The sequence below is a fragment of the Aulonocara stuartgranti genome (assembly GCF_965226115.1).
Source record: "Aulonocara stuartgranti genome assembly, chromosome: 6".
In the NCBI taxonomy this organism is placed as follows: Eukaryota; Metazoa; Chordata; class Actinopteri; order Cichliformes; family Cichlidae; genus Aulonocara; species Aulonocara stuartgranti.
The window spans coordinates 28647838-28656723 of NC_138944.1; the positions used below are offsets into that span (position 1 = coordinate 28647838).

Sequence of the window (8886 nt, forward strand, 5' to 3'; positions counted from 1 at the left end):
CAGCTACAGTGAAAAAGACACAAAGCTGGATTTATTCTATCTTTGCTGCACAGCTGCCTCTTCTTCTTTCATTCTCTCCCCCTCTCTCTCCTGATTCTACTTCAATCATGAAACTGATCAATGATCAGCTGATCGGCTTTTCTCTCTTGTTTGTTTATCACCCACTTTGCGCCAGAAAGAGGAAACCAGCGGATGTCACGTTAAACAACAGCAGCACGTTTAACCCTTTAAAGCCGGTCGGAGCGGACACGCTTCATTTTGCGTAACTATTTTTAAATCCTGGTAGCAATGCAACCACGTAAGCTAGCGCAATAATTTTTTTGGCATATGAAACCGGATGAGTTGTACTTACATCTTATGCCATCAGCTTGTCCTAGGTCACAGTTTCCTTCCACATATAGCTTTGCAAAAATTGCATAAAAAGCACTTGCAGCAACAAAAACATAATATTCCAGAAAAACGCTTTGCCGATCCGATCAGCTGTTTGTAACACTTCCTACGTCCATCAGCGTGAACTGTCGCATGTCCGCCATGACCTGCCGGAAACCGGAAGTGACGTCATTTTGCGCAAATGTAGTTTTTTTTACCATTGGGGCCTTATCGGCCTATACTTGTGTTTTTAAAAGTTATGTTTGACTTTATGACTTTCTGTGTCGTTTCTGGGATGCTTAGGACTCATATTGCACTGCTGGAAATAGTTTATTTTGATGCATATGCTGTTATTTTGCAAATTTCCATTATAATATTTATTTTAGTTTTTCCTGCAATATATGAAAATTGGTGTATTTCAAAAATAAAACTATGAAGACACTTAAAATAAATTTCCTGTGATGGGAAACTAGTTTGTGCAACTTTTTTGTATTTACAGTTTTGAGGGATAAGCCTCTTAAATTTCTCTAACTAGAAATATATGTTAAAAAAACAAAAACAATTTTCAATTTTTTTGTAGTTTATTGCACTTTTTTGCAATTTATGTAATTACTATGCACTTAATGCAGACATATTATTAAAGTTTGGGCTATAATGGTTGTATTGATGTATAGCAACTTGAAATGCTCCCAAAAATGGCTCCACAGCATGTAAAAATATAATATAAGCTCTGGCAGACTTGGTTCTATGGTAGGTCTTAAAGGGTTAACCTTGATCAGCTGTTCGTAAGGCAAGGCAAGGCAAGTTTATTTGTATAGCACAATTCAACAACAAGGTGATTCAAAGTGCTTTACAGAGACATTAGAAACAAAAAAAAATAAAAAGTATGATTTAAAATTGATTAAAACAAGCAAACAAACAAACTAACTAATTAACAAACAAACAAAACAGTATATAAAATCAAAACAGATAAAATCAGAACAGTAGATAAAATCAGTAGTTAAAATGTTAGTTTTGAAATTTAAGCTTAAAAGTGTGGATTTTGGTGCTTTATTCAAATGCAGCTGAGAACAGGTGAGTCTTCAACCTGGATTTAAATGAACTGAGTGTTTCAGCTGATCTGAGGCTTTCTGGGAGTTTGTTCCAGATATAAGGAGCATAAAAGCTGAATGCAGCTTCTCAGTGTCTGGTTCTGACTCTGGGAACTCATAAAAGACCGGATCCAGATGACCTGAGGGATCTGGAAGGTTCATACTGGGTCAGGAGGTCACTGATGTATTTTGGTCCTAAACCATTCAGAGCTTTATAGACCAGTATCAACTTTAAAGTCTATCCTCTGACGGACAGGCAGCCAGTGTAAAGACCTCAGAGCTGGACTGATGTGGTCCACTTTTTTGGTCTTAGTGAGGACTCGAGCAGCAGAGTTCTGAATGAGCTGTAGTTGTCTGACTGATTTTTTAGGTAGACCTGTAAAGATGCTGTTACAGTAATCAAGCCTACTAAAGATGAATTCATGGACTAGTTTTTCCAGGTCCTGTTGAGACATCAGATCTTTTATTCTTGATATATTCTTGAGGTGATAGTAAGCTGATTTTGTTATTGTCTTAACGTGTTTTTCTAAGTTTAGGTCTGCATCCATCACTACACCCAAATTTCTTGCCTGGTTTGTGGTTTTTAGGTATATAGATTGAAGTTCTCTGGTGACCTGTAATCGTTTTTCTTTGGCGCCAAAGACTATTACCTCAGTTTTGTTTTTGTTTAGCTGGAGAAAATTGTGGCACAACCAGTCATTAATTTGCATTTACAAAGAGCCTGTACAGGGCCTCGGTCTCCTGGTGACATTGTGATATATATTTGTGTGTCATCTGCATAGCTGTGGTAGTTTATTTTGTTGTTCTTTATAATCTGTGCCAGTGGGAGCATGTAAATGTTAAACAGAGGGGGTCCCAAGATGGAACCTTGGGGAACTCCATATGTGATACTTGTCTGCTCAGATGTGAAGTTACCTTTTGATACAAAGTATTTCCTGTTTTCTAAGTATGTTTTGAACCAGTTTAGTACAGTTCCTGAAAGACCTGCCCAGTTCTCCAGTCGTTTGAGTAATATGTTGTGGTCAACTGTATCAAATGCTGCACTGAGATCCAGTAAAACTAAGACTGACATTTTTCCACTGTCTGTGTTCAGACATATGTCATTGAACACTTTGGTCAGAGCGGTTTCAGTGCTGTGGTTCTGTCTAAAACCTGACTGGAAGGCATCATAGTAGTTATTCTGTTTTAAGAAGTAATTGAGCTGTTGAGAAACTGCTTTTTCAATGATCTTACTTAAAAATGGGAGATTTGAGATCGGCCTGTAGTTGTTCATTTGTGTCTTGTCAAGATTGTCCTTTTTCAGTATAGGTTTTATTACAGCAGTTTTTCGTGGTTCCGGAAACTCACCTGATATTAAAGAAAAGTTGACGATCTGTAACAGGTCTGACTCTAAAGTCTTTGAGACCTTTTTGAAAAAACTTTTTGGCAGGACATCTAAACAGCAGGAGGAGTTGTTCAGTTGACCTAAGATGTCCTCCAGGTCTTTGCTGTTAATAGGGTCAAACTGTTTCATGGTGTTTAAACAGTTTTTCAGTGGACACAGTACATAGTCTGGATCTGCTGTTGATGTACCAATTGCTTGTCTAATCTTTTGGATTTTTTCTGTGAAGAATTTGGCAAAGTCATTGCAGGCCATGGTTGAATGAAGTTCAGCTGCCACTGACACAGGAGGGTTTGTTAGCCTGTCAACTGTAGAAAATAAGACCCGAGCATTACGACTGTTTTTAGTGATGATGTCAGAGAAGTAGGACCTTCTTTTTCTCCATCTGCGCTCAGCTTTCCTACACTCTCTTTTTTCATTTTTCACTAGTGTGGAGTTTCTCCATGGAGACTTTTTCCTTCCAGAGATAACTTTCACCTTAATGGGAGCAATTGTAGCCATTACATTTAACATTTTTGCATTGAAGCTATTGACGAGCTCATTGACTGAACCTCTGGACAGGTCAGGTGTTAATGGGAAGACCTGGTTAAAGATCTCACTACTGTCTTCAGTTATACACTGTTTTGTGATCACTGCTGTTGATATATTTGTGTGGGCTGAGATTTTACTTTCAAAGAAAACACAGTAATGATCAGACAGGCCCACATCAGACACAGTAATGTTTGAAATGCTCAGGCCCTTGGAGATCAGTAGGTCAAGAGTGTGTCCTCTATTATGTGTGGCCTCTGTTACATGCTGAGTCAGCCCAAAGTTGCCCACAGTGTTACTCAGGTCTTTAGTCCCTTTGTCCTGAGGGTTGTCCACATGGATGTTAAAATCCCCAACAATAATTACACAGTCGAAATCAACACAGATCACAGACAGCAGTTCATTGAGGTTATTAAAAAGTCTGTGCAGTATTTGGGAGGCCTGTAAACATTAAGAAACACAACTTTGGATGGGGCCTTCAGCTGTAAAGCCTAGGGCTGCTCGATTATGGCAAAAATGATAATCACGATTATTTTCACTGAAATTGAGATCACGATTATTTGACTATATTTATTTCATCCGCCAGAGCTTATATTATTTTTTTACATGCTGTAGTGCCATTTGTGGGAGCATTTCAAGTTGCTATACATCAATACAACTGTTATAGCCCATATTTTAAAAATGTGTATGCATTAAGTCCATAGTAACTACATTAATTGCAAAAAAGTGCAATAAACTACAAAAAAATTGAAAATCGTTTTTGTTTTTACATATATTTCTACTTGGAGAAATTTAAGAGGTTTATCCCTCAAAACTTTAAATACAAAAAAGTTGCAAGAAATAGTTTACAACAACAGGAAATTTATTTTGAGTGTCTTCATAGTTTTATTTTTGGAGATACAGCAATTTCTATATACTGCAGGAAAAACAAAAAAACTATCCTATGATGCAAATTTGCAAAGAATGTGCATGTGCATCAAAATAAACTATTTCCAGCAGTGCAATTCGAGTTCTAAGGCCTACAAGTAAAAAACTAGATTTTCCGCAAAAATGACGTCACTTGCGATAGTTCACGTTGACGTCTTTTTCAATGTGGGAAGTGTTAAGAACAGCTGATCGGATCGGCAAAGCGTGTTTCTGGAATATTATGTTTTTGTTCCTGCAAGCGCTTTTTATGCAATTTTTGCAAAGCTATATGTGGAAGGAAACCGTGACCGAGGACAAGCTGATGGCATAAGATGTAAGTACAACTCCTCTGGTTTCATATGGAAAAAAATTTATTGTGCTAGCTTAGCGTTCAGGTTCTATAGGGATTTAAAAATAGTTACACAAAACGAGCATGCTGCTCTGACCGGCTTTAAAGGTTTAACAATAACAATGTATTGAATAATGACTTTAAAAAATAATATAAAATAGTGTGCAAATACTGATAACAGTGCAAATGTTTGCAATATAAGAAATAAATGAAAAATGTGAACTTTGCAGTGTTGCTCTGTGGTGCAGCTACGACACCATAGCAAAGTTTACACACTGTGTCTACTTGATCCACGTCTGACTCCGCGAAGCCATAATGTTTCCACACCACTTAAGTTTTTTTTTTTTTTTACCTCTCTTTTCAACCAACGGCAGTCCACTCCTCTCCAAATAACTTCTGCTTAGCTTTCCGAGCTTCCCTCGGGTCCTCTTAATTGTTGTGACGCGTGTTCGAAATGCAGAGCAGTGCGCTTGATTTGCCACATGGAGCAGCGCGAACGTAAAGCATGAGGGAGGGGCTAATAATCGGCTCAGTCATTTTTAATGATCGTTGAAAGCCCAGATCGTAATCGTGATTAAAATTCGATTAATTGAGCAGCCCTAGTAAAGCCACATATTCAAAAGACTGAAAACTTCCAGGAGATAGCTGCTTACATTGAAATGATTCATTAAATAAGACAGCAACCCCCCCTCCTCTCCTGCTCACCCTGGCCTCACTGATAAAACTGTAGTTAGGAGGGGTCGTCTCGATGAGAACAGCTCCACTGTTACTTTGGTCCAACCAAGTTTCAGTTAAAAACATAAAATCAAGGCTGTGTTCAGTGATTAAATCATTAATTAAAAATGTTTTCCCAGCTAAAGATCTAACGTTTAATAAAGCCAACTTAAGTGTTTTAGAGGCATTACTTGTCCCCTCATGTTTGGGAGCAGTCTGTGACACACAAGGTATGTTTACTATATTTAAAGATCTTTTAGAGTGCAGCTCTCTGTGTTTTGACCAGGCCACATGTCTCCTGTCACCTAAAAGTACAGAGATTTTAAAACCTTCTAGTAAACAGGGTCCCAGCTTCTCCTGGGAAAAGTCACCACTGCCATAATCTTCGCAGCCCAGACCGTCCACACATCAGACTGCCGGGACAGAGCATGAAGGTGGTAAGGAGGAACTAAGGGGGCGAGGCTGGACAATGTGACTTCGATTGCTCTGTTGAGGGTGGGGCTCGATAGCGAACCTTTGGCTGCTCTGGTGGGGGGTTTATGGGGGACAAAAAGGGATTGGGCGGGGGGATAGATCTGAGCCCAGCATTGACCCGCTCCATCATCTCCTCAGTGAATTTCAGGTGTGGGGAGGAGGGAGAAAGGTAGGGGGAGGAGGGTGATGGGGGTGATGGCCTGTCAGCACAACGAAAATAAACTACACCTAAACTTGATTTATATCTGACCCAGATAGACTGCAGGTCATAACTTCTTACCTGAAGTTCAGTTCACCTGACACTCGGACCAGCGTCATGGTGGTAACTAGAGCAGGGCGATATGGCCAAAAATATTTATCACGATATATATTTGAAAATGTGCGCTAACGATATACCTGACGATATAATTGATGCGAGACAAAATACAACTCCACAACATTACTAGCGCAAAAAGACAACCTTCCATTTATTTTCACTTAAACAAGAAGCTGGTTTTTATGTACATTAAAGCTTTATAAAAATTTAACAGTGCAAATGCAAATTCCTTGCTGAAAGTTTAACCAAAAGGCATTTTCAGTAGAAATGGGCTGACATATCCTGAGCATAACCATGTATAATATCTACTGAAGTTAAAAAGAGGTGCTTTGCAACATTAAACTGCAGTGTGCAGTACATATTTTTCGGACCATAAGGTGCACGGGATTATAAGGCACATTAAGCGAAACAAAGCAGTCAGATAAATCACACTTTATTAAACTGATTCTTCTTGCTTCCTCCACTTCTGTACCATTGATTCATTAATGTTGAATTCTCTGGCACCTGCTCTATTCCCATGTTGTTGCAGTATATTAATGACTAACCTTGTATTGTGGATGGATTATCTCAGTTGTTCTCCTGACTGAAGTTTGGTCCGTTTACAGCATCCTGCCATGCGATTGCATTTGTCTCTAACCATGAGGAACCTTCACGTTAACTTTTATAAGTGGAAAAAGTGTTAGTGTTCGTCCTCCAGCTTCACTGTTTATGTTATGCTAACATAGCTGTGTCGCTAGCGATCACGTAGCACATAATTATATACCAGCTAGCCCAACTTCAGTAACCCTACAAACGTCACTGCTGTTTATTTTCCTGTCTTCATTTATGTTGGAAGTGATAACAGAGCTGTACGTTTGATTTTTTTCAGAAATCTCTCAGTCAGAACATGCAATATCATGCTTAGGTAACTAGCGAAACTAGCGAGCTAACTTCCGCTAGCTTCCTGCTAACTCCGTTAAATGTAATACATTTTGTTTTCATGGATGCCTGTGTGGCAGGATGAATGTTATCCCTCGGTCCAACCCACTTTCAGCCTGGCCCATTAGGGGGCGCTGGTATAAATAGTGGCCATTTGAGTGTCTCTGGGTCGCTTGCCTGTGATCTCCTTTTTGGTCACCTGACTTCCTCTTGGTGTGGTAGAGATCATTTGCGGGTTACTCCTCTGAAGTCTCCATCGTGGCTGGTCGTAGCTATAGAAGCCTCCTCTGAGCTATTCTGCTTACGTTCTATGACACGGCTTACTTGGTACGTAATCAACTTTTGTTACGCTCTCTGCCTTCTGTTGTTCTTTTATAGTAATTATTTATTATGTTTCGCAGGAAGTGTGGGCCTTAGTTTTGCGCCAAGCTACGTGAACTGAAGTGCTGCTGTTTTGCCTTGCTGTGCTTTTATCGTCTGTTCCCGTTGTGAGATTTCTTTCCCCGCTGCTGTCAGCTTTTACAGTGGACGTCGGCGTGGACAACGGCCATATGCATGCCGGTTATCGGAGTCAGCTGGCGTGCATATTGATTGACTGTTAACTTGTCGTCGTGTGACGGCAAGTTGGAGCAGTACGGCGATTCCGTTTGCTCCAGATTTTAGAGTTTTATCCAGATTGTATGTTGTTTTATTGCTTTTGATTTGTAGTTTGGATTTTTGTTACACCACTGGTGGGAGGCCCTTTTTCTAGCTGTAGATCACCAGTGTGGTCTTGCAGTTGGGTTATCCCCCGGTGCTACACATTAGTTTGTTGTAATATATTAAAATTTTCTTTGTTTCTTTTATTCAGATGCGGAGTGCCGACGTGGAGGAGACTAGGGTGCCTTGGTGGTGGGATCCCTTGAATGTACACACCTGCCTTGTTTAGTTTATTAGTGTGAGTGTGTGTGATAGTGTGCTGCACTTGTGTTTTGGGTGTGTTTTCTTTCTTTAGTTTGTGTGTGGCATCCCTGCCCCTCCACTGGTAAGCCTCAGCTCTGAATACCTTTTTAAGCATATTTGTACTTGAATATTTATGATTGTGCTTTTATATGGTGTTTTAAATAATTATTAATAAATTGTGAATTTGTTGATCATTGAACCTCGTCTCTGGATTGAGTATAGCGAACCTAAGTGCCTTTCTGGTGATTTAGTGTTACTTTCAGTATTCTCTGGGTGAAATTCCCAGGGTGGCGTTGTCTTTTTAAAACTGCAAAGAGTATTTACTTTATATCCCATCCTCGTCTCGCCACACCTGGAAGTTAAACTTCATAGTTACACCTGGTAAAGCAGCAATGCTGATCGTTTTATTAAAGATGAAAGAATTTAGACAGTTTTTAACTCTCAGTGATGCTGCAGTGTTGTTTGACCTGAAGCTTACGGAGTTTAGGACCCAGATTACTCCCAGATTTAAGAGCATCTTAGTCCGACAAATACGACAATAACGACGGCCGCTTGCATGTTCTGCAAAAAAATGTGCTTTGTCATGTATCTGACGGACAAACACCAAACCAGTTCCACATCACTGAAGTTGCACCATTTTTACAAACCAATTCTGGTTTCACTCAACAATCGGCCATGTGCGTATGAAAACAAAGGCACTGCGCATGCGCGTTTTACTCATATTCTATTGCGATATTTCATTTTCCTATCGTTGCCTAACATTATACCGGTATTACCGTAAACGGTATAATATGGCCCAGCCTTAGTGGTAACCCCCGAACCATCTTGTGGACACCAGAGGTGAAAGGAGCCATCAGACTGAAGAAGGAGTCCTATAATGTTTGGTTAACCTGTGGGA

The 8886-nt window shown here is 39.7% G+C and overlaps 1 long non-coding RNA gene across 1 annotated transcript; it reads left to right on the forward strand.

The window, feature by feature from the left end:
- The first annotated feature begins 6027 nt into the window (after positions 1-6027).
- Positions 6028-8187, forward strand: LOC309707647. Its single transcript, XR_014277042.1, has 2 exons — positions 6028-7373; positions 7448-8187. It is a non-coding gene; the product is annotated as an uncharacterized lncRNA (long non-coding RNA).
- The last annotated feature ends 699 nt before the right edge of the window (positions 8188-8886 follow it).